This window comes from Hemicordylus capensis, chromosome 3 (genome assembly GCF_027244095.1).
Source record: "Hemicordylus capensis ecotype Gifberg chromosome 3, rHemCap1.1.pri, whole genome shotgun sequence".
Classification (NCBI taxonomy): Eukaryota; Metazoa; Chordata; class Lepidosauria; order Squamata; family Cordylidae; genus Hemicordylus; species Hemicordylus capensis.
In genome coordinates this window covers 253,017,826-253,044,869 of record NC_069659.1, presented here as the reverse complement: position 1 = coordinate 253,044,869, position 27,044 = coordinate 253,017,826, and the positions used below count along the sequence as shown (strand labels likewise).

General features: G+C 44.0%; 1 protein-coding gene across 1 annotated transcript in view; it reads left to right on the top strand.

The window, feature by feature from the left end:
- The window catches only part of LOC128350684 (cyclin-dependent kinase 9-like), a 140,677-nt gene that overhangs the window by 97,169 nt on the left and 16,464 nt on the right, over positions 1-27,044 (top strand). The gene's annotated exons all lie outside the window — the stretch shown is intronic.

The window sequence follows — 27,044 nt, the reverse complement described above, 5'->3', positions numbered from 1 at the left end:
TAGACAGATAGCAGCCACTAGGACAGTGCTCTCTTTCAGGCAAGGATTGCCGCAACACATCACATCAATAGCAGGTTTGTTTCATGGAAGGAGTGCTTACTGTCCTTATAGCTTATGGATTCAGGATTTAAATCAAAACAGGAAAATTCATATCCACATTCATCTTCCTTTCAGTTTCCCCATAGTCATATCATTCTGGATAAAGGTAAGCATTTTAAAAGGCTATGTGATTAGTGCTTTTATGAACATGAATTTTGTACTCCCAAACCTTGACAAGTCCAAAGCTATAAAAATAATTTATTTTTCAAGGCACTGAACACAGCAGTTTATCCCTTAACAGCAAGGGGGGGGGGACCCACAGACCACATAAACTCCCAACAACCTTTGTTTTATTAATCCTTGATTTAAATGCAGTGCCTCCTAAGTATACGTTTTAACTAGCATCTTCTAATGTGCAGCTTGGAAGTCTCTAATTAAGCAATAGCTCAGAGGGAAAAAGTATGCTATCATGATCCTTCATGCCCTTGAAAATGTGCTAAAATGCAATTGTGAAATGGAAAGGAAAAGCATAGGATTGCTTTGCAGGTCATGAGTGACAGGGAACTTGAGTATACTCATCCCCCCCACCCACCCACATAAACTTGCCCGACTGCTCTAGGGGTGTGCTGAACTGGTCTGTGATCAAACTGGTCTGCAGCAAATTGGGCTGGTTTGACTGGCTCGATTGTGCACCAGACTGGCCCGAATGAAAGGGGTCCAGGCCATGATTGAACTGGAGTAAACCTGGTTTGTCTGTGGACAGGTTCGCTGTTTTGAGCGTCTGTAAAGGGGAATCTGGCAACTATTCCCCTTTGCTTCTAAAAGTAATTAAAAGTGGCAGAGGAGTGGTGTGAGAGAGGCACCTTTAAAACTGAAAGAGAAGGAGCCTACCAGCAGGCCTGTGCATTACTTCCCCCACCCCCAACCTCTCAGTGGTGAAGGTATGGGCAGAGGCCACTTGCATGCTGCCACCACTGAGAGGATGGGGAGAGCACCATGAAGGCCTGCCAGTAAGCACCTTCTCTTTCAGCTTTAAAGTTACCCCTCTCTTGCCACTCCTCCACTGCCTTTTATTACCTTTGGAAGCAAAGCCTCACCAGATTCCCCTTTACAGGCGCTAAAACTTGTGAACCAGTTTGAGCCGGTTCAGATGGACAGATCAGAGCAGCTGGTTGGTTCAACCGAACCAGTTAGCGGACCATGGTCCAGTCCAAATCTGGTCCAAATTTGGACCAAACCATGCAAACTGTTTCCACTCACATCTCTACTCAGATCTTCCTTAGAGTTTCTACTGTGGGTCTCCACACTTTTGAAGGCAAGGTCAATAGTGGTGATCCAGCATAGATTCTTCTCACTGACTTTGGCCCTACCCTTGAAATGTTCTTCCCAGGGAGTCTCACTCAGAGAGGAGTGAAGACTCTTTTAGATGTTTAGTCTTTTAGATGCTGTATTGTACCTATCAGCTGGCATCCTATGCAAGGGAACATGGGTTGCTGAAATACCACCCACACCCCTGCATGTCAATGCAGTAAGTACTGTCAATGGGACTATGTTGCAGAGCAGTGGTGCTCTGTTGTAAAGCTCTGTTAATATACAGTAGTTGTGCAAGGCAACACCCTTATTTCCAATAGGCATCTGATAGCCAAGATGATAGCTCTAACCACTCATGTTCCCTTGCACAGTATGTCAGCCATTGCTTTATCTAACCTAAGATTGTCTACTTCCACTGCTGTTTAATGCTGTTTCAGTGCTGAGCCAAAAGATCTCATGTGAGAACTTTGAGCTTAAATGTTGGGTCTTGGGGGTGAAATAGGGGGGACAAAATGGACCATCACCAACTTAGCCTTGGGATAATCACTTTTCTCAACCTTGGTGAGCAATAAAATATGTATTAGTTGATCACCTTTTGGCCAGATTTGTGCTGTTCTGCTTGTCATTTTTACCGTCTGATGTTAGACTGAAGTAACACAGATGTGGATTTGTACTCGTATATGCAGCCACCTCTGTGTATGTCTCTTGGGGTGCAGTAAGCAGTTGACACACACACCCCCGCCACCTTTTTCTGCCTAGCTCCATACCCTGAGCCACCATTTTTCTCTGGACCTAGCCAGGGGCGTAGCAAGGTTGGAGGGGGCCCAGAGACAAGATTTTAAAATGGGCCCCTCGCTGATATACATACACAAACACACTTCACAATATATAGTGCACTCACACTCACATCCCATTATGAATATGGTGAATATCCAGTTCACATTGAATCTAGTTTTTTTACTCTCTGCTCCTGCCGATCTCCAAGAGACTCAACATAATTCATAGGGGGTACAACATGGGTGGGTGGGGAGTCATGTGATGTGCCTCTGGGGGGGCCCTTGAGACAGTGGGGCCCCAAGATGATTGCCTCCCCTTGCCTAATGGTAGTTACGCCCCTGAACCTAGCTAGTGGACCTTGAGATTCTAGTACAAAACACAGTAGATCACAAAAGCCCAAAGTCTCTCCACTTCTGACAGATATCATCAATACTCCAGTGCCATATGTCCATATTTCACTCTGCAACAGCATGAACATTTGTGTCTTACAGGTGAAGAAGTATACATGAGATGCAGTCAGTGTTAGTGTTGTCTACTAGAGTCAGGTTAGATACCAGATTACTAATGAATAGTATGTTTTGGTCAAACAAAGAAACAATAATACTGCCAGAATCCAAACAAGAAATTGGCTAAAAGAGAGTAAGTTTCAAACGCCATTAATAAATTAAACAAAACATTTAAAAATGGACTGGTCAAATAAGGCTGTCAGAAATGTGACCATCACCTCTAGACTTCTCCTGCACTGGTTTTCCTGTAAGAATTCAAACAGCTGTGGTTGCTCTGATTTTTGTGACTTGGATAAATTCCAGGGTTATCTCATAATATTTTACTAACACCAGTTTTGGTATCTATAGTAAATAATTTGTGGAATTTAATTTATGATGAATAATACATTGCTTATTTATACTGATGGGATTACACACAATGTGGGGGGAATTTGGTAACTTAAAAAATATGTAAAGAAAGGAAGGAAGATCTTGAAGATCTGTAATGGCAGACTGCTACTCACAGTTCCTGCCTGGTTTTCCTAGATAAGTTTAGTCTCCAACAATGCATGCCAAAGCACACGTCCTCCCAGTCTCTTCTCTAGTTCTTGGCATGCTTGTGTTGGCGGTGAGCATTTGTCACTTAATTGTACTCAAATGTATGCCATTAAAACTATTAAAGCAGCACCAAAAACAAAACAATGTATTATAATACATCAACAACTAAAAGAACAACCAGTAACCACTGCCAAAATCTAAAATCCAGTCACAACCAGCAAAAGTAAAATACAACAATCGGCTAGAGAAGATCTTGATAAATACTGTAATCATGTCTACGTTTAAGAACTGAATGCAACTCGACAACTGTGTCTTCTTAACAGGGCTTTCCAGAATGTGGAGGACACCATTAGGAAGGCCCTGCCTGCACCCCAAGCAATCGTAAAGCCCAAGTAGACAATATGCAGATTGTGTGATTGGGGCTGGCATGCTTTTTTTTTTTTTAATGTGAACAGCAGTCCTGTGGTATGCTGATCTGATTGAGACCATGGGAGAGATTGGAACTAGGGAAAAGGAAAGAAAGGAAATATTGTGCCGAGTCAGTGTTGACTGCTGGCGACCACAGAGCCATGTGGTTTTCTTGGTAGAATACAGTTTACCATTGCCTTCTCCTGCACAGTATGAGATGATGCCTTTCGGCACCTTCCTATATTGCTGCTCCCTGATATAGGAGTTTCCCATATTCTGGGAAACACACCAGCAGGGATTCAAACCAACATCCTCCTGCTCTCTAGGCAGGTTGCTTCCTCGCTGCACCATTAGGTGGCTTCTGGAACTAAGGGCACAGCTATAATTGAACAAGAGGAACAAACATCCCTGAGTCCCTGACAGAGCGGGGCCCTCTGGTCAGACAACAGCTTGCTCTTCACTCTCCCCCTCCCACCTCTCTGATTACTGATTAACTGAGATCACTGATTAACATTGACTAGAGCTCCTATGGTAGTGGGTGGGGGGCCCAGGAGGCCACCTTCACATTTTGTCCCACCCACTCCAACCTTGTTATGCCATTTACTGGACCGTTCCCCCCCCCTCCCATGATCCCAGTCCAGGTGGGGCACACCACAGCTGCTATTTACCCCCATTGGCACCAAGGTATATAATGTATCTGAGTGATTGTATAACAACTGTCTTAACCTTAGTACATGGTTTGGGCTAAAACCACTTGGATCTTCTTAGAGTTACAATAATTTGGATTATATATCCCCCTTTCTAACTGCAAAGATCCAGCCACTGAAAAAACAAATTTTAATTAAATTCAGTTTTCTCCAGACTATAATATAATTGCTACAATGAATCATCTATAGTACACTTAACTGACAGTACAATTTCTTCTGTAACTTTACTGTAGGCATCTGGCGAACATCCCAATGTTTGTAATTGAATGTTCATTATACTCTTAGCATGACTGTTGGATGGAAACTCAGATTCCAGTTGCATTCAGATCTTAGCACCAGACTGAGCATAAGACGATGAGGATAGGGAGACATAGGAGCTCTAGTCAATGTTAATCAGTCATCTCTTGTGGCTGAGCAAATAATTGCACATTTTACAGACTGATCCTATTGAGCCAGATAGCAAGCAGTGACTAGCATTGGAACAGAGCTACTTTTCTCTCCATATCAACACTTGCTAAGGAAGCGGAGGCTTCCAGGTCAGCATATTACTTTCCAGCAAGCTATACCACCTAAACTTTCATCTCTGGGCGGTTATGAGCTTCCATGGCTTTCTCTAGGCAATCTCCATGTTGCTACTGGAATTTGCCTAAAGCAAACTTCAGGTTCCTCCACAAGGAAACCACACCCAGAAAATGTAACAGGTTAAAAACTGTAGTATAATCCCCTTCCTAACTTGTTACATAGATCTGCAGTTGTTGGGGACACCGTGACCCCAACATTGAACCCAGAGTCATCAACCCAGAGTTTATGGCATCCAGGCCTGTGTCTGATTCCATTTTATTAAGGAATCAATTAATGCCTGAATTCAGATGCACTGACCAGGGCATGACACCCAGGTCTCATGATTGCCTCTGCTAATTGCTTTGTGAAGGTAGGGGCAATCCAGCATTGTATTCTCAATGTTTGTGAAATGGGTACTCAAAAGAGATACAATGGCCAAGCTTGGTCTATCCAAATGCTAAAATTTAACTTGTTGTCAGATAATGTCTCTGGGAGGAAGCTAGAAGCTGGGCTTGCATTTCCTCCTGCAAAAAGGTCTATGTTTATCATTGGTGATTGCTCTGCTTTGCCCAAAGGGAATAATCCTGCCTCTCTCTCTCTGAGAGTCATTCGCTATGTAGAATTAGAAGTATTGTTACACCCAATTGCTGTCTTTAGAAATTCCACCCTAGGTAGATGCAAACAAAAGAAGATGATTTAACTGTTGTCTCACAGCCGTAGCTGTGATTCTTCTTTGTTAACACCTTTTAACACTTTCTGGGACCAGGCGCCAGAAATCGGGGGACAAGAGATGATGCCGATTTGCAAGCTCAGAGATGCAGATTTGCTTTGGGCAAATCTCAATAGAACAATCTCCTTCTCAAAACAGCAGCTAAGAGGAGATGGAGTTCACCCTGAACTGAGCTAATATCCTGAACTAATATTATTAATTAAAAGACAATGGAGATCAAAAGGAAGAAACAACTATAAAGAATGGAGCGCATTGAAGGGGAGGAGGAGGAGAGCTAGTCTTGTGGTAGCAAGCATGACTTGTCCCCATAGCTAAGCAGGATCTGCCCTGGTTGCATATGAATGGGAGACTTGATGTGTGAGCACTGCAAGATATTCCCCTCAGGGGATGAAGCCGCTCTGGGAAGAGCAGAAGGTTCCAAGTTCCCTCCCTGGCTTCTCCAAGATAGGGCTGAGAGAGATTCCTGCCTGCAACCTTGGAGAAGCTGCTGCCAGTCTGTGAAGACAATACTGAGCTAGATAGACCAATGGTCTGACTCAGTATATGGCAGCTTCCTATGTTCCTATGAACAGAGAGCTAGCAAACTTTGCCTAACCAGCAGATTTTGCTCAAGAATGATCCTAGGATTCGCTGCTCCAAGCCACGGGGCTAAAGCAGGAACTCTTTCTAGGGAGAAGGGACTGTCTGTGACCTCTGCTGCTCAGTGAGAAGTCAAGACTTCCCCCCCAGCCATGCTGCTTTTGCTCCCCACTTCGATCTGAGCATCTGCCCCCAGCCTGCTTGACCGCTTGAAGCTTGCACCCCAGGCTCCTGTTCTCCAGCGCCCGCGTTTCTCCTCCATCTGAAGCCTGCATCATTTCCAAGCTCCAGCAACAAACAAGTCCTTTGAAGCCTTCTTCGTGATCCTGGTGAGATGCCTATTCAATGCACATTGCAGCCTGCTCCCCACTTCCCTCCTCCCTACTAATGACTGCCATCCCTCTCCTGAGCCCTCCCTTCTTTCTTCTTTCTCTTCTTCTCTCGAAATGTTTTATTAAGATTTGTTAGATAGCTGTAATTGCTGACTACACACACATAGGTTAGCTAGGCACATCACACTACACCTTGAATCGGAAACATGTTTTTAATTTGGATGACCTGTTTGAATTTTATCCTGATGAGCAACTTTCTATAATAAAGCCCATTGAACTTTCTGAGTATGTCTCCTATCTCCGTTTGCGCGCCCAGATCCTACATGGTCACCATCTCCAGGAACCAATTCAGTTTGTGTATGGTGTGACTTTCCCTCTTTCCCTCTGAGCATATACAGAGTGAACAACCAGGTGCAGTTCACAACACAGTATGTGATGAAACAAATTCAAGTGCAGGGTGGGTACAGACTGTGGCTGAGGCAGTGTCTCATTCTTTCCCCTTTGGGCAAGTAGGCTAGCTCTGAGTCCAGAACCAACCACCAAACTGCTCTCTGCTTCTCATTGCCAAATAATTCAGGGAGGTTTTGTCTGAGTCACTCCCTCTCAAGCCCCAAGGTTAAGTGAGGCAGGAAAGGGGTTCAGTTCCCAACCTACCAGATCTCACAGCCCTGAAAGACTAATCAACAAAAATCAAAATCCCCCATTCACTATAATAGTGCCTTTAGGTGATCACTAGTGACTTTTTCCATGTTGATCCCTCTTTTATCTCACTGTCCTGCCATTGTGACCCATAGCATACTGTCTATCTGTCTCTGTGTACCCTTTTGCCCCACTACTGTGGCGCAGCAGGTCTAGAAGCAGCCACCAGCAATAGCTTCTACTATACTAATGGCTGGAGTCTTGAATCCTGTTGCCAGCTATTAGGCACCAACTGTGGCACTAAATCAGCATTAGAGCCCTTAATCTCCCCCCACCACCACCATACACAGCAGCTCATAGGACTAAACTGCAAAACCAGCTTAACATCAAGTACTCAAGTTTGCACTTCTGATCTCCCTGCTTCTTGCTCTTGCTCTTGCACAGCTCCCAGGAAAGCAAAGAAAAAATATTGCAGTTTTCCAGTGCACAGCATTCCCATTACATATAGAGGCTATTCACATGAGCGGGCAAAACCAGGCTAAGGGAGCCCAGCCCGATTTTGCACATTTGTGTGAACCATCGGGATCAGGCCCAATCCCAGTAGCTACATGGTGGCAAACCTGTTTGAGTTAATTTTGCAGAGGTGTGCTACACCATTTAATTCAGGTCTTTGCCACTGGCTTCAACATTGCTATGGAAACAGCCACCAACGTACATGTTTTTGCCTGCAGTAATGCAATGGAATGCATCTTAAGTGGATACAGTTTGGAGCAAAAAGATGAAACATAAAGAGTGTGGTTTATAATGCCTCTTAAACTTTGAATGCCAAGTCAGGTTAAAAAAAAAAAACCTATCACAAGCAATTTTCCAACCCATTTGATAAATGTGAGTAAATAGCTAGAATGTAGTAAGTGGAGTATTGTCCTGTGCATTTCTTTATTAGCAATAGTAGCCATCCAGTTCAAGAGATTTGGCTAGGTAAGGAAGATGCACAAATATACTGTTGTTTCTTTTACAAAGGTGTTTCAACCTGTGTTTTCAAACAGCAGTAGTTTAATCCAACACTAATTTTCATACTGACCGCATTGTCAATTCAGTGGGGAATCCCCACTGAGTTAGCAGTAAGAACAGTACAGATATGAAGTACATTGTACTGTTGGAGTCTATGTCAGTTTTCTAAGGGTGTAAGGTACAACTACACCAAAATTTGTAATGTTTATTTAGTGGCAACAGTATGTTTGAATTATTTGTACCCAATATTCCTCATTAGGCTTGCCCCTAGAAAATGAAGCACACACTCCAAGAAATAAAAATTTAAAAAATTATTTAAGTTAAAAGGGCTAGCTTAGAGAGTTTAAAACATTTAAAGAGCTTAGGAGACATCTCACCATTCCAAGCAGTCTTTTTTTATCAAAGTCCAGTCTCACACACACACACACACACACACACACACACACAGAGTAGTCAAGACCTGAGCTGGAAACCCAATATGAATTTGAAAACGAAAAAGAGCAGATGAAGCACAGGGCAGAGCTGAAATACTCCCAACCCCATGCCTCAAACTTTTATCATCCTTTTTCTCATGGGAAGGTCTCAGCCTCCCAGGGGACAATTTTGAGGCACATGTTGGCTTTTGATAAGTTACTTCAAATTATAAAATACCACCCATTTTAATCAGAAAGACGTAATTTAGAATATAATTTCAAAAAGTGATGACTTGCACTGTTTGCAAAAATATATTGGGATTAGGTGATCTCACCAGTCATTTGATTAGGACTGAAGTGCAAACACCTAGTGAATAAAACCCATCTGTTTTCAGTTCAAGAAAGCTTAACTATGGCATATCATTTGCCTAACTGACCTATAGCCTTGTTAAACATAGTTTTCCTCCCAGCTACACAGCTTTCAAAGCAATCTGTAAAAATGACTCGTGCTGTCAGCAGCAAGGCCCATTTAAACAGACTTGAAATTTGTCTCTGGATATGGATTCTTGATTAAAAGCACATAAGCCCCTTAAGAACATAAGAAAAGCCCTGCTGGATCAGGCCCAAGACCTATCTAGTCCAGCATCCTGTTTCACACAGTGGTCTGCCAGATGCCTCTGGGAAGCCCACAAGCAAGAGCTGAGGGCATGCCCTCTCTTCTGCTGTGGCTCCCCTGCAACGGGTATTTAGAGGCATCTTGCCTCTTAGGCTGAAGGTGTCCTATAGTCCTCATACCAGGGATGTGCACAAAATTTGCTTGAATTTATTTGAATTTGGATCAAATTCAAATTGATTCAAATTCAAAACCATTGAATAGAGTGGAGAGTCGCTCAAATCAATTCAAATCCACCCAAAGTTGAATAGAATTTGGTTGAATTCGACCAAATGTGATTAGACTTTGGGTGAATTCAAATCGATTCGAATCTCTGTTCAATGAATCAATTCAAACCACTCTGTTCAATGGTTCCAAATTTGAATCGATGCAAGCAAATTTCGTGCACATCCCTACCTCAGACTACTAGCCATTGATAGACCTGTCCTCCATGAATTTATCTAAGCCCTTCTTAAAGCCATCCAGGCTGGTGGCTGTCACCACATCCTGTGGCAGAGAATTCCATGCATTGTGTGAAAAAGTTCTTCCTTTTGTAAGTCCTAAATTTCTTGCCAATCAGTTTTATGGGATGACACCTGGTTCTAGTGTTATGAGAGAGGGAGAAAAATTTCTCCCTGTCAACTTTCTCCACACCATGCATGATTTTTAAAGACGCCTACAATTATGAATATTTATATACCACTCTTCAACCAAAGTTCTCAAAGCAGTTTACATAGAAAAATAAATAGTACATAAATAAGATGGTCCTCTGTCCCCAAAAGGCTCACAATTGAAAAAGAAACATAAGGCAGATACCAGCAACAGGCACTGGAGGGAGGCTGTGTTGGTGTTGGATAGGTCCAGTTGCTCTCTAAATCATCACTTTAAAAGGTGTCTCTTTGTTCAGTGAGCAGGGCAAACTGAGTCCTGTCATGTCTATCATGTCTCCCCTCAGTCATTTTTTTTCTAAATGAAAAAGCCCCAGGTGTTGTAGCTAACTGAGCAAAGAGGCACCTTTTTAAAGTGGTGATTCTCTTTATTTAGCAGGCGGAGAGCAACTGGCCCTATCCACTCCCAGCACAACATCCCTCCAGTGGCTGTTGCCGGTGGCTGCCTTATGTTTGTTTTTTAGATTGTGAGCCCTGTGGGGACAGGGAGCCATATTTATTTGTTTGTTTATATTTCTGTAAACCACTTTGGGGACTTTGGCTGAAAAGTGCTATATAGGTTTTAATCATCGTCGTCACCTTGCCTCATAAGGAAGGTGCTCTAGGCCTCTGATCATCTTGGTTGCCCTCTTCTGAACCTTCTACGGTTCTATAATGTCCTTCTGAGATGTGGTGATCAGAACTGTACACAGTATTACAAATGTGGCCACACTATAGTTTTGTATAAGGGCATTATAATATTAGCAGTTTTATTTTCCATCCCTTTCCAAATGATTCCATGCATGGAATTGGCCTTTTTCACAGCTGCTGCACATTGCGTCGATACTTTCAACAAGCTGTCCACCAGGACCCCAAGATCCCTGTCCTAGTCAATCACTGACAGCTCAGACCTGATCAGCAATATGTGAGGTTGGGGTTTTTTGCCCCAATATGCAGCACTTTACACTTGCTTACATTGAATTGCATTTGCCATTTAGTTGCCCACTCCCCCAGTTTGGAGAGATCCTTTTGGAGATCCTCACAATCTGTTTTGGATTTAACTGCCCTAAGTAGTTTGGTGTCATCTGCAAATCTGGCCACCTCACTGCTTAGTCCAACTTCTCTTGAATCGAAAAACACTGGTCCCAGTATAGATTCCTCATGGACCCCACTTCTTATTTCCCTCCATTTAGAGAACTGTCCATTTATTCCTTCCCTCTGTTTCTTCTCCTACAACCAGTTACCAATCCTCACATGGAACTATCCCATAATTCCATGAGTGCTTACTCAAGAGCCTTCAATGAGGAACTTTTTGAAAGCCCAAGTATACTATGTCAGTATTTTTGAAAGTCTAAGTATACTATGAAAGCTTTTTGAAAGCCCAAGTATACTATGTCAGTATTTTTGAAAGTCTAAGTATACTATGAAAGCTTTTTGAAAGTCTAAGTATACTTTGTCAACTGGATTACCTTTATCCAGATGCCTGCTGACACTCTCAAAGACCTCCAAAAGGTTGGTGATGCAAGATTTACCATTGCAGAAGCCATGCTGGTTCTCCTTCAGCAGGGCCTGTTCTTCTGTATGCTTAACAATTTTATCCTTGAGAATGTTTTCCATCAGTTTGCCCAGAACAGATGTTAACTTAACTGGCCTGAAATTTGCCGGATTCCAACTTGGATCCATTTCTGAAAATTGGTGTTACATTGGCTACTTACCAGTCCTCTCTGGTACAGAGCCTGGCTTTAGGAATAAGTTACAGATTTTTGCAGGGAGGTCAGCAATTTCACATTTGAGTTCTTTAAGGAGTCTTGAGTGGATGCCATCTGTCCGTGGATTTTTATTAGTTTTTAATTTTTCAAGACACTTTAGAACGTTATTTCTCATCACCTCTATCTGACTCAGTTCTTTAGCCTCTGTCCCTAAGAAGCTCAGTACAGGCACAGATATACGGTTGCTCAGTATCCTTTGCCATGAAGACAGATGCACAGTCTCCATATCCTCCTTAATAATTCCTTTCACTCCCTCTTCATCTAACAGTCCAACTGCCTCCCTGACAGGTTTCCTACTTCTGATATATTTAAAGAGGTTTTTTGTTATTCCCCTTGATGCTTTTAGCTAAACGTTCCTCAAACTCTCTTTTCTCACCTCTTATTGTCTCCTTGCATTCCTTCTGCCAGAGTACATGTACCTTTTTGTTCTCTTCATTTGGGCAGGCCTTCCAATTTTTGAATGAAGTCTTTTCCCCCTTTGACTTTACTTTGACTTTACGTTGACTTTACTTGTAGCCATGCTGGCATCCTCCCAGACTTGAAGATATCTTTCCTCCTTTTTGTATACATTCTAACTGGGCTTCTATTATTGTGGTTTTAAATAAACTGCATGCATTCTGGAGTGAAGTGACGCTCCTGATTTTTCCTCTCAGTTTTCTTTTCACCAAACTCCAAAGTCCTCAGTTTAAATAAGTTTCCTTTTCTGAAGTTCAAAGTGTCTGTGTTAGACATTCTTGATGATTCTTTCCTTGCAAATATACAGAATTTGATTACCTTATGGTCACTGTTCACTAAAGGTTTCATTACACTGACATCTTGCACCAGGTCCTGGGCACCACTCAGGATTAAGTCCAACATTGTCTTCTCTCTGGTTGCTTCCATGACCAACTGTTCTAGGGTGCAGTCAGTCAGCATGTCTAGAAATGTGGCCTCTGTCATTACCTAAATGTGTATTTAGGCACAAATGACCAGGCTCAAATGATCATACTTTGGACACATTATATGAAAACCCAGCTCCTTTGAGAAGTCCATAATACTGGGGAAAGTTGAAGGAAAGAGAAGAAGAGGACAACCAGCAGCAAGATGGATGGAATCGATTACAACAGCAATGGATGCACCACTGAGAGACCTTAAAGGCCAAGTTGAAGATAGATCATCCTGGAGAGAATCTAGCTACGTGGTCGCTAAGAGTCAACACCAACTTGATGGCATTTAATCAATCAAACAATCAATCAAACAATGTGTGGATAATTGAAGTCAACCATTAGTACAGCTCTGTCTCTCTTTGATGCCTCCCTGATTTCCTTCTTCACAACAGCTGAGACATCCCCAGCACTGCCCAACAACCTATCTAGACACCACATGATGTCAGGAACCTTCTCACCAGGCAAGCAAGTCACCATGCAGTCTAGACTCAGGTCACAGACCCATCTCTCTATACCACTAATGATTGAATCACCCACTACTAGGAGGCCTCCACCCCACAGAAGATAATATCTTGTGTGAGAGGATATGTTCTCATCATTCACAGAAGGATTCCCTTCTAAGAAAGCATTTCCCTCTTCCTCAGAATGATGTCCTTCTTCCCTGAGACCTTCATTCTCTCTGACAGCAGAGGAACCATTAGCCTGGGAATGGGATGCCTCTATTATGTCTCTGAAGGCCTTGTCCACATATCTCTCTAACTCTTTGAGCTTCTCCAGATCAGCCACATTGTCTTAGAGGGAATGAATTTGTTCCCTGAAAGCCAGGAACTCCTTGCACCAAGCACATACCCACAACTTCTGCCCATCAAGCCGATAGTCATATATGCAACACTCTGTGCAATACTCTGGGAAGTGCCCCCTCCCCTGCTGGCTTTCTATCATCATGACTGATTTTGTTGACTGTAGAGTATTTGGAGATTGTTTATTTGAAAGTCAGGGCTTAGCTGTAGTTATCAGCTATTAAACGTTATTTCCTGAGAATATTAAAGAGGGAGTAGTATGTACCTTCTCATTCTGCTCGGCTCCTTGTGATCAAGGGGACTCCTTTCAAGCTCCTCCCACACACCTCCCCGCTAAACTCCATGCAAAACTTCCCTATACCTGTTTACTAATTCCTTTTCGCTAATTTCTGGTCATTAATCTCCCTGGCCTCCTCCTCTTACGTAGAGTGTAGGATTCAAACTGAGACAAACAGGCTCAACAGGAATGTGGCCTGCACCACCAGATGTGATTCACCTCAACCCTAGCTGGCTCCTCCCACTGTCTCTCTTCAGGCAAGAGAGAAATTAAAACTGAACCACACAGCCACAAAAACAAGTCCTGGCAAAAACTAAATGCAGATGCAGGCACAGACACACTCACAGGGATTTCTCCCCCCCAAATATACCAGCCCCTCACATTTTTTCGCCATCCTGTTTGTTTGTTTGTTTGTTTGTTGAAAAAGACCTTCTATCTATCTATCTATCTATCTATCTATCTATCTATCAGATTTGTATACCGCCCCAAACTTTCATCTCTGGGCGGTTTACAATAACATAAAACCAGTTAAAAACACACAAAAAAAACTTTAAAACACTTTAACAATTTAAAAATAACCAGAAATCAAAACTCCAAAATATTAGGAAGCTGAGAAAGCTTGGGTGAAAAGATGGATTTTCATGTGTTTTTTGAAAATTTCCAGAGATGGGGAGGATTGTATCTCATCAGGGAGTGCATTCCACAATCTCGGGGCAGCGACTGAGAAGGTTGGAAACAGGCCTATCATTGCTCAACTCTGAGGGATCTAATGCAGGCTTCTTTAGAAGAGGTCTAATGATTGCCTCCTTAAGACCAGGAGGCATCCTGCCCTCCCTCAGAGAAGCATTTATGATTTTCACCAGGCTGTCTACAACAACCTCCCTGCTAGATCGAACAAGCCATGTTGGACAAAGGTCAAGAGAACAAGTGGTAGGCCTCACTGCTCCAAGCAGCTTGTCCACATCCTCAGGAGTCACAGACTGAAACCGATCCAGTCGAATCACATAAGAGGAGTTGTTGGGCACCTCCAGCTCTGATATCTCCATCTAGTCTCCATCTAGGTTGGCCCGAATCTGAGAGATTTTATCTGCGAAAAACTCTTTAAACACATCATAGTGGGTAACTGATGACTCCAAATTCTGGTTCAAGGTAGCGGGGGCAGATACTAGTCCCTTCACAACCCTTCACAACTCCACTGGACGTGAACTCGCAGAGGCAATACGGGCAGAAAAGAACCGCCTCTTTGCTGCACATATTGCCTGACCATATCTTTAGATGTGCTCTATATTGCAATCTGTCAGATTCAAGTCGAGTCCTCCTCCACCTGTGCTCCAGTCAACTACCTTTGCTGCTTCTTGCTGGTCTTCTGTATACCAAGGGGCCAAATTTGAAGCGGGTCGGAGGGGACTCTTGGGTGCAATCGTGTCTACTGCCCTAGTGAGCAAGTTGTTCCAATTCTCAACCAGAGCATCAACAGGATCACCGGCAAAGCCAACATTGAATCCCTAAGCTTCTTGGAATCTTACTGGATCCAATAACCTCTTCAGGCGGACCATTCTCCCTTATCATCTCATCATCATCCCTTATGTGATAATGTGATAAAATAATGTGATAAAGTGATCAAATAATGTGTGCGTGCCTGTGTGTGTGTGTGTTTGATAATGCTAGCCCTATTCTCCTTCAAGTAAGCATTGTGCATGAGGTATTAGTAGTACAGTTATAAATCTAATCATGGAAACGTATCCACACCCATCTCCACAAAGCCAGTGCAATTGACTCTACTGATAACGACAACAATGATCATAATTATTCACGTTAAGTCATCAAAGCCCTTCACATATATTATCAGCATGGACTATCATGGCTAAAGGAAAGGGTGTGAAAAAGAATCTCTAGAAATGAAGCTTTGCCAGCAGGCAGAAAATAAGGAAGAGAAATGTGAAATGAGGCAGAATAATGTACAGAAAGCTTGTAGATCTTAAATGTAAGTATTAGCTAATTTAATTAACGCAGAAAGGAGAACAGAACCAGTTCAGAAATTGTAGGTATCTAATCCCTGTATCTGAATTTTGGCTGCATGAGGGCCAGAGAGCGACCCATAAAGGCATGGTACTCTAAGAGAGGGATGGAAGCATTTTGGGAGGAAGAAGAGGGCAAGCAATCCCAAGGAGTGCTTGAATACTTTCTCACAGTGGAGAAAGAGGCATGGATAGACATGAAAGAGAAGGAGCCCCTAACTCCTTCCCCCATGCTCCTATTGGTCATTAGGGCTACGGGGCGGAAAGGTGGGATCTGGAATGCAACAGTTGTGATCCCTGCATTAAGGTGGGACTGCTTCATGAAGCTGGGCTGCATCACTCCCTGGCTTGGTGCTGGGCATTAAAATCCTTCTGTTCCTTTGGCAGGAGCTGGTGGAGCAGTGGCTCCTGTGCGTGTTCTGATCTGCGGCCATGCCATGGTCTTTGGGGCCTGCAATCAGGCCAGCTCCTCACAGATGTGCACCCAACTCAGTTTGGGGAAGCGTGCCAGCATGCACTGGGCAGCCGGTCGGATGTTCAATCCTCAGGTGTTGGCAGAGCAGTGGCTCCTGCATGTGTACTGTTATGCGGCCATTCCATGGTCCTCTGGACTTACAATCAAGGCAGCACCTCGCAGATGTGCACCCAACTCGGTTTGGGGAAGTGTGCCAGTATATTCTGGTTGGGCAGCCAGAGTATGGCATGGAGCACGTTGCTCCCAGAGCTGTGGGTATAGTGAGCAGCTAGTGTCCCTCCCAAGACTGTGGTGGTGCACTTGGGTGGGATTGGTTAGGTAAGCGAACTGGGCTATCCTTGGTTCAACAAGCCATGGCCAATCTTGCTCCTCTTCGTTACGTTGCCCGGCAGTGTTGGCTTGTCAAACACTTGGATGGTGGTCGGGGAGGAAGGCCAAGCTAGGCTGACCTCCCTCTGTGGCAGGTACCATGCGGGCTGAGTGGAGGTGTAGAAGTGTTTGAGATCGGTGAGCATCCTTGGACAGTTGGAAAAGGTGGGTTGGTCAATCGGTCCTCAGGGGCTGTGCAGTGCAGGGACTTCAATTCACCATGACACCTGTTTCAGGTCTTCACACACCCCAAAGGCTGCATGGCTAGGGGGCTGGGAAGCCCTAGAAGTCCCCTGACCCCTTTGGAGTTGGCAATGATGGCGATGAAGTAGGATTGCACTGCTTCTATCCTTGAGGGTGTGTCACTCATTCAAGGCACGGGAAAGGACAGAAATGCCTGAACCTGGCCTTTCATAGGACCGCACTGTTGGAGGGTGGAGTGTATTCCACACTCAGTTTGCTCATTTGATTATTCAATAAAGTTGTGGCCATTTTATCCAACTTGAAATGTGTCTGTGTCTTCCTTGCGGCTGGGATGTGGGGACAATATCTGAATTTTAATAGCCGATCACTGCATAAGAAACCATGTATGCCTACAATGGATTTTGTTTCCTACAAAAAGGAGGTTTCTGAAAGGCAATGGAGTATTTTAAAAGTTAGTCACTGTAACCAATCTGCTGCCTAATGGCCAACCCACCTCTTGGTGTACTGTTTATCTGAATTATATTTGTGATTTTTGTTTTTTGGCTAATCTTCATCTGCAATTGCTGTTTTGAAGTTGGTACTATACAAGTAAACCTTTAACTCTTTTTCTTGAGTTAATGTTCCATTTCTCAAGCAGTGGGCAATTCAACTTGAGCAGAATCCATCCTGGCAGCCAAGTTGTGGTCAGGTGAGGCTGAGAGGAAAAATTAACTTCATTAAATAATGGAATTAAAATCAAACTAGCTGAACCCGCACAGAGCATCTGTGCGGTAGTTTACTTACTTTTTGGAGTTTTGTTGTGAGAATTTGGTTGGTTGTTCAGTTGTTTCTTGAGTTTCCGATGTGGTGGGTCAAGAAGACTGTGTGGGGGTTTTTGGGGGGGGGGGGCTGCCAGCAGCTGGACTACACAGTCCCCAGTTTTAGTTTTGCAGTCAATGCTGGCCCACACAGGGTTTTTGTGGGGTGGGATGACAGGGATATGTGGGTCTCTGCTGCTTGGCAGAGTTGCTGTGTGGAGCTGTCCGTGTTTCTATCTTATTTTTTTTTGAGGGGGGGATCTGTTCCAAGCTTGGGGGGAACTGTCAGCGGCTGGCCCTCACAGTCCCCTGGTTTGTGGGTTTGTTTTTTGATTTCTTTTAAAAGGGGAGGTGGTTGTGCTCTCAGTTCCCAGCACTGTAGGCAAAGCTGGCCCATACAGTCCCTTTTTTGAGCGGTTGACTAGGCGGCTTTATTGGGGGGGGGGAATGGTTGGTCAAGAAGACTGTGCGGCATTTTACTTACTTTTTGGGGTTTAGTTGGGAAAATTCTTTGGGCTGGTCCTCCCTTTGTAGCCATGCATTGCACCGTGTTCCCCTCTCTCTTTCCGCCCCCACAACTGTCTTGCTCTCTCGCTCGCTCTGTCTCCACCCAGCTCTCTCACTTGCTCTGTCTGCCCCCAGCTCTCTCGCTCGCTTTGCCCCCCCCCCAGCTTTTTGAAGGAGTGACTGAGAGTGGTGGTTTTTTTGTTATAGTTGTTGGTTTTTTCTTTGAAGTGTGGGGTGTGACAGAGTGACTGTGGGGGAGGCGAGCTGGGAACAATGGCGGGAAGAAGGTTAACAGCACACCCTCACAGTTCCAAAGGTTTTAACGGCCCCCACAGACAACCACCCACTGCTGTAATTCAATAGATTTACCGTAGCCATCTCCAACATCATCTTCGTTTGTTCCTTCTGTTAGCTTAGCCGCCAGCAGCCCCATTAGTAGTACCTGTCCTGCACAGAACAAATGGGCCCGTTTGAAGGCCAGGCATGCCTTTTCTGCTGTTTGCACATTTCCTGCTTCTTGCAAAGCAGATAACTGGCTCCAGCCACCCCGAGTTTGCCGGCCGATTCCCGCCTGCTGTTCCCCACATCCCTCCCCAGCCGCTCCCTCGTTCCTGCTTCTGCAGCCTTTCTTTCTCCCCCCCCCACTGAATATGCCAGCCTCCCTCTGTTTGCCTTCCTCAGTTTGCCTTTCTACCCCAGCCACCCCCTTGTACCTTCTCTTGCCGCCTTTCTTCCTGTTTCCTTCCCTTCCCCGTTTTCTTGCCTCTGAATCTTTCCCTACTTCCTCTGACGGCCTCACTTCTTCCTCTGCCTCTGTTCGTTCCCCAAGTCCTTTTTGCTGATCCCGGGTCCCACCAGCCTCCCTTGCTGCTGCTCCCTCCCCAGGCAATGCTTCCAGGCATCCGCACAGCTCTGGACATAGTCCTCAACTCGGTCGTCCATAAACGAATTAAATATATAGATTCCTAGCCTCTGAATATCACATCTGCCCTGTGTGTAGGAGAAAGAAGAAGAAAAAGAAGACAGCAAAGCAAAATGTTAATATTGTCCTCGGTCTGCTGCCACCTCTCAAGCTGAATTGGGCTACTCCAACTCTCAAAAAGGTCAATAGAAGCCAAAAACTGCCCTGTGAGGAGGAGGCGGCGGCAAAATATCATTATCACCTGGCTGCTGGTGTTTCTAAAGCAGGTATCATGGTCCTTGATCTGGGACCACATAATTGGGGAATGAGTTGGACAGTTCTAGGGATGAGACAATGTAGGAACAGTCTATGACCCAGGCCCTCTGCACTGCCGAAACCACTCACACCAGGGGAAACCAAAATAACCAGAGCCAGCACAGCCACCACAACTTGAAGACACAGTCCTGCCTTCATCCTTTGACTTGAAGCAGTACCTCAAGAACCTACCAACCAAGCAGAGGTCTTCCAGCACTACTGGAGGAGGCACTTACAAAATCAAGGAATGCCTCTTTAAATGACAAAGCCTTCCCCAGGGAAAAGGTGGTGCCAATCTACCTGGGCAGCAACTATATCAATTGGCATCACCTATAAGCATCTGCTTATACCCTGTCAGTGGCAGCCGGTGAGGGCAGCAAGAGGTAACTAAAGATAAATTAGAAACTGTTTACCAGTGGTACCACCAGCTCCTGCAAACTGCCGTGAGCAGTGGTGTTCTGCCCGGCATCCCATGCCACAGTGCTGCGGCTCTGGTACTCACTTGTCTTCCATACATGCGCGAAGGCTAGGTGAGTTCTGGAGCCACGCTGCCGCCATGGCACCAGCTGCCTTTATCTTGCAGCAGTGTGCCACCTTTACCTTGCGGTAAAGCCTTACCAAGCTGCTGCTTTTATCTTGGTTTCTAATTTAATTTCAAAGACACCTCTTGCCACCCCCACCCAACAGCACTATCTTCACCATCCGTTACTGTACCCTGTTTGTTATACCCAGCTTTCATGCTTGGAGCGACAAGGTCCTGACCCCTTTACCTGCTGTGCATCCCTTGGCCTCAGGTCAACTATTGACCCAGCCTTGAATTGCTTGGGCCCCTGTTCTTTTCACTGATGCTGCGAAAGCATCAACCACCATGCAAACAAGAAGAGAAAAAGAAGCAGCCTTATCCTCATTGCCAACTGAGCTTCTGCTTCTCAAGCTGCACTGGCCTCAGATGGCCAGGAGGTGGTGGTATTGCAGCTAACATCTCAGCAGGGATCAGCTGACTTAAGGGCCCATAACCCTCTAAGTGTGGTTGTGGTTCTCAGTCTGAGTAACTTGTCTTTTGGGAAAGACCATACAGTATCAGCAGGCAAATCCTGTCTCCCTCCCCCTTCCCTTTCTGTTCTCTGAAAACTGGCTTATCAGGTCTCCTGTTCAACTACTTCTCATCTCACCTGTCTCCATGTGTCTGCCCAGTGGCACACCTAGGGCAAAAAGGAGCCTGGACCTGAAGGGCTTCAGAGGCAGTGAGGAGCCTCTCATGCCCATGACAACACGAGCATGCAACCTCGATACTCACTGAGCAGGTGTGCCCGCCGACAGGCCAACCAGCCGCTGCGTCTGCAGCCTGCCACTGCCTCCACCACCACTGGGGGTGGGAGGCCTGTTTCGCTTGGCCGCTCACTCCCTACCCACCCTGGCAGTGAGGATGACAAATATAAGCGGGGCAGCAGCGAGTGTGGGGCAGCGGTGGGGCAGGGGCGGGGAAGTGGCACAGTGGCGGGGCTCTAGGGAGGCCCCCCCAATCATTTGGAGGCCCCCCAGACAGAGGAGGCCACGAACCTGATCCCCAAGGTCCATGACTATATCCGCCTCTGTGTCTGCCTGCCTGGTTGCTTTCTCCAGACTCCCAGCCCTGAGAAAGGCCCCTTGATATATTTCAAGAACATTGGAATAATTCTTATCTGCTGTATCTCAAACAATGCACAACCAAAAAATATGTAGCTCATTTACATGGAAAATCTGATTTCGGGTTTATATGTGGTAAAAATCTGAAATGCTTGCAAAAAGCTTATTTTGTGTTGCACTTTTGTTCTTTCAGCTACAGTGGAAAATTGAAATGACAATATGAGAAGCTTTTCTCATATCTTTTTCACAACTAAAGCTAGAAACAGTGTACAGTTTAGTGTGCATCTATGTTTCCCCATGATCTGATTTTATAATTACAGCAATACTCCTCCTCACATCAGAAAAGGTTAGATATTTCCACGAACCAATATTGCAGCTCCAGGGGAAGTCACCCTGAACTTTTCTTTATTCAGAGCTGCCATCATGTATTAAATATGTGAAAGAAAAGGAAGAGAGTTTCCCCCTTGGAGGGGGATTATTTTGTTTTTTGTTTTGTTAAAAAAACAACAACCCTTCTTTGCATCAAAAGTGTTGTTTTAGCTTTGCAGCAAAATGTCCTTGCTTACTAGATGTTTGCATTGTGGATATTAATGCAGCATACAAAACCGTTAACATCCTTAAATATTCTTACTGAGAACTAAACCGCTCAGTGGCAATGCATCAGCAGCTATGCTATGTGGCCAAACTTAGGTTGTTTTGCCACGTGACTATGCATCAGTGACCAAATGAATTTGCTCTAAAACTTCCACTTTTGGATTCTCCCCTGTGAACTTTGATGTTGAATATTCATTGGATATTCTTTGAAACTTTGGGAAAATGTTTACAGATCCCTAAAAATGGATATGGAAGCCATGAGTAGTAACAAAATTAGTTAACTCTCATAAGATCTTTTTATAAATTACACAATATGAATCATGTGTGTGACAAATAATGCTGCACTTAATTAGCAAATATGAGTTGGATGATAATTCTTGAACAAATACTGTAATTATTAAACCTCGTGTTTCTGTTTAATTCTTGTTGCCTAATTGATGCCTTCTGTTATTTATATTAAAAAATTAAAAAGATGTCTGTACTTTGTTTTAGAGAACAGCCTGTTTGGGGGCTACAAAGAGGCAGCCCGCCCTGTATTTTGGATCTGTAGGCTTCAAGACTGCATCTTGGTTGGAACTCATGGGAGTGTGACTTTCCTTCAATTGCATGTATATGGCAAACACTCAAGTCAGTCTCTTGGCATAAGCAGCTTGGGGTAGCAATCCCCAGGTCAAAAATGCAAACATGCGACTGGACGGTGTTCCCCATAGCTCCTCTTTGTGAAAATACACAAAAGAGGTTGCTTGGCTAGGCAGGTGCAAGTTAAAATAACCATTTACTAAGGAATAGTTAAAACTTCCGTTATTGGCATGGGCAGCACTAATTGGCTCTACAGAACCACAGATTAGGGGTGTGCACAAAACTGGAAAATCCAGTTCAGTTCAAGTAAATCCAGACTCAAACCGAACCGGGTCCAGTTCTGTGCGCACTAGAGACAGGCCCAGACCAGGGACAGCAGGGGGGAAGGGGGACATCAAGAGATACCCCACAGCTGCAACAGCACCCCCCGGAGCCCAACAACGGCAGTAAGTCCACCATTTAAAATACATAAATAAGAAATTTTTTGATCGAAACACAATCCCCCCCCCCCGCAAAAAAAACCCCAAACTGGCCCTGGACCAACCTTATCTTGCAAGCCCTTGAGCTGGTTCAATGTGGGACCAGCTCGAGGTCTAGCCAATTTGCACATCCCTACCACAGATTAAACTGTCTCACTCCCACCAAGCAATTACCAGAGCTAATGACTTATGTAGGTTGGTAGGAACAGATTGTTAGCATCTAAAGAAATTCTTATCTTGCACCTGGAAGGTCTTCCTGGTGACCCAGATGACTTTTAAGTCCGTTCATTCACTCTAACCCATACACTTCATTCAAACTATTACATTCATTTTGCAGCTAGAGTTCACCGACACAGGACTGAATAGGTCAATATGTATTCTTTTGTTAGCCATGAATGTCACCTTCATAATCAAAGAGGTGTGGTCTGCGTATGGCCCAATGGCAGGTTTCTACCTATTTGTACCCCAAATCCCATCAAGCAGTGTGTGTTTTTCCTAGAACCACCACCCGTGTGTACTTGTGTGTTGGTATTGGCTATTCCATCTACTTGAACCTTGATCATCATGCCTGTTAGACTTCCAGCCTCTAGTTTGGACCTGTCTTCATGTCCAACATGTGCATCATGCTTGGTTGCTTTAAAGAACTGTTCCTTTGAGATCAGACCCCCTTTTAGACTTTTATGGTTTCCTGGCTCGTGAGTGGCACGCTTGCCTCTGCACCCCATGTTCTTGCCTATTCCTGCAGAGAGGTCCCTCAGCACCTGCCAAGCAGCAAGGGTAACAGATGCCTCACTGGAAGGATTCATGTATACTACTATAATTACTTCTCTTTAAATGTGCCTTTACTTCCCAAAAGGTGTTTTTCCCCAGATAATGACAGATGTCCCCGACACACACACCCCAACTCCCCCAGGAGTACGGAAAGACCAGTGTGCCCTAGGAAGAAGGCAAGAAAGGAGGCACCCAGGCCAGGGAGCTCTTGTCCTCAACACCTGAAAAGACCACCAGCCTGAGACGTTGTAGTAATCTCCTGTAATTTGCTTCTTTTAATAATGCTTTGGGTGCCTTTGTCCAGGCAGAAAGGCAGTATAAAAATGTAGTAAATACATACATACATACATACATACATACATACATACATGGTCAATCTTCTGGTTTTTGGTGAATTGTTGAATTTTTTTGTTTAAAATGGCTAAACATAATGAAATCTGTCTTGTTTCAAGTCATTGCAGGAACACGCATATCTTTTAAGAGGGATTAAAGGAATCCACACTTTTAATCCTTTAATGGCTAGAAGGGAAAGTGAGAAATTCTTTCTAAGCACAAACACAGAAACATTCAAAGTACTTTCACTTTTACTGACTGCTTCTGCAGTGGGGAAAGACAAAAATTAATATTAAATAAAAGGAATGTCCTTTTCCCTCTACATGGGGGAGTGGAATGATAGTCCTAGGGAGGGCTGCTGATCCAGAACCTTTTTTGGATTGTTATCAAAATTTCAAATAATCACCATAAATCAAGGAATTGACGAATTATCTATAATTCACCACAGGGGACCCTAACCTCCTTCCCACATGTGTAGCAAGTTTCAAGGACCTATATACAAGTGGTGATATTTAGTGATTCCCTCCCCCACCCTCGATTTTTCCATTCACCTCTATGAGCAGGATAATCCTTCCAAAAAAAAAAGGGGGGGGGTTTAAAATGGTGGTTTCTACCATTTTGTATTTGCAACCTCCCAACATGACTCTCAACATGACATGAATTCTGACCTTCTGACATCATATCAGTTATTTCCAATCTAATATCAGAAAGTCAATGTCAGATCGGAAATGCCAGATTTTTTCCCAATTTTGCAAATTCCTGATTAATTCTGACATTTCCCGTCTGACTTTTCACAGGCCTAGCATGAGACCATTTGATGAAATGTTCCTTGGTTGGCCACTGCCCTCTGACACAAGAGTCCTCTCCCTACGAAACCACTCCCTTCAGACCTCTCTCTTTAGATTTAAAGAAACACAAACTAAAAGCATTGAATGTTTACACTTTTGAATTTTACTCAAGCTTCCCCCCCCTCCAACACACACACCCCTTGAAAAATACACTAAAGAACGTGATTTTATTTACTTTATTGAACCCTGGGTGACAATCCTACCCAAACGCATCATGTTCATAATTTTGAGAATTCCCAAATTCCAATGTATTTCAAATACTAATTTTGACATTTCAGAATTAATTCTGACAAAACCAATCCAATAGGGGCAGGAAGGGGGGGATCAGATTAATCTTTTATTGATTTTTCTCAATTTTTGATAAACTCCATTTTTTTTAATCTGAATTTGCACAGGTCTAATATATTCACTGTTAGAAGAACAGTACAGTAACACACCAGAACCAAAATAGCCTTAACTTGTAGCTTGAGAAATTAATTTAAGGTTGGCCCTTCACAATTAATTATCTAAAAGCTTTAGTTGATTGATCTACTGAAATCAATTAAAATTTGTATCCCTAAACTTTTTGTGGCTGAACCTAATTTCTCCATGTGTGGGTACATATTTTGAAAGGACAAAAGAAAATAAGAAAAGTCCTGCTGGATTAGGCCAAAGGTCCATCTAGTCTAGCATCCTGCTTCAACCAGGTGCATCTGGGAAGCCCTCAGGTGGTGGTAGAGAGGCCAATGCTTCCACTGTTGGTGTTCCCTAGCACCTGGTGTTCGGGGCATGCCCTCTCTGGTCTTGATGGAAATATACAGCTATCCAGGCTAGTAGCCATTGATAGTCCTATTCTTTATGAATTTGTCTTATCCCCTTTCAAAAAGAACATAAGAAAAGAAATATCAGTAGATGAATGAAGGACAAATGTCAATTTGTGCTGGTCTGTTCCCATCAACACTGTATATATATTATGTCATACATGTACATGGCTCTTTACAACAAATGAGAGGGCAGGATCCTACCCGCAAGGGATTCAAAATCTAGAAACAATGCAAGAGAGACAACAAAGGAAAGAGAAGACGTTGAGGCAGGGTAAACAAGATATAGGAACTAGGCGGTTGTGCCAAAGGCTCCAGAAAAAAAGTGAATTTTGAGGAGTGGTTTGAAGGAATTAAAAGAGGAAGCATAGTGCAGTAGTTCTGGGCGGGTTCCAGGTATAACAGGCAGCAAGGGATAAAGGGCAAGTTCACTTGAGTAACCAGGAGATGTCTGGACAACTGAGGATGGTATGCAGATGCAAGAGCAGAGAGATTAAGAGGGGAAAGGCCAAGGGAAATGAAAGTTCTCCTTGCTGCTGGCTGTGTTATCTACCCCACAATGGATCATGAAGGCAGTGTGACAACATCATGACTTCATGGTATGAAAATAGCATGAAGACAAGATTGCTCCGTGGGATTCCCCCCCCCCCAACACTCAATTTTGTGAGTTTCATCCTATCACCTGAATGAGAGAGGAGGCATCATAGGGCGAAAACCTATTTTTTTGTCTATATCCTCCATTGCAGCTCACTCCTCTGTAAAAGGGGAGTGATAATACAGAGAGAGGACTGAAGTCAGGATGACGTAGAAAAGATAAGCTTTGAGAATGTCATCACAACGTGGAATGCCACTCAACGTACAAATCTAGAATTATACCTGCTTCTCTCAATTGTCACAGGCCATTCATATAAGTAAATAACAGAGTAAGGTGCTGATCACTTGAAATATAAAGGGCTTGTTTATTATTATTGAGCGTATGAAATATGATGGATTGTAGTTGTTAGGATCTCTTATATAGTGCACCCTGCTGTCTGCCTGCAGCGAGGTGTCAAGCCATGGCTGCATCGCTTAAAAGAAGTACACATCTCACAATCCCCGATGCTACTTGGTGACCTAAAAGAGCTTAAAGAAAAAAGGGGGCATTTTAAACTGGAAGCTGCAGCAAAAGGCAAGCAGCAAGGTGACTGTCTCCTGTAGGAGCAAAGAGGACACCATGCTTGCTGTCCCCTGACCATTCCAAGGCAAGGAATGGGGAAAGGAAGGGGATGGGTAGGGGATCTGACAAAAGGTTGGAGAACTGTCAGGGTTCTGACCTGACCCAGCCATTGGGAGGAGCCAGGTCCACCCCTCCTGACAATTTCTCAATCAGGTTAAGTTTGACATTTTTCAGTGTGCTCAAACAATAACAAGTGTGTGTATGAAACTAGGATATGTAACTATGCAATGTATGCAATGCATACAAAAATAATAAAACTAATAGTATCCTGTTCTGGGCTGAACTGAGGTCTCCACTAAGAAAAGGATCCAGGAACACCACCAACCTTGGGCAGCTCTGAGGGATAGGAGTCAGAATTTCAGATAGAAGCAAACAGGATCACATAAGCTGGGTATGATAACATTAATAGGAAGCTGATCCAGCAGCTTCTTAGTGAAGATTGCTAGCTTTTAAGGCTGCCGGCCAGAATGAGTACCTTGGCCCTCACCCCTTCCATAGGGATATATCTATGTTTTAAGGGACCTTGCCCAGTTTGTAAGCACTGACTGCAGAGACACTGGTGGGTTCTCAGGGGAGTCAGAGAAAGAAAGC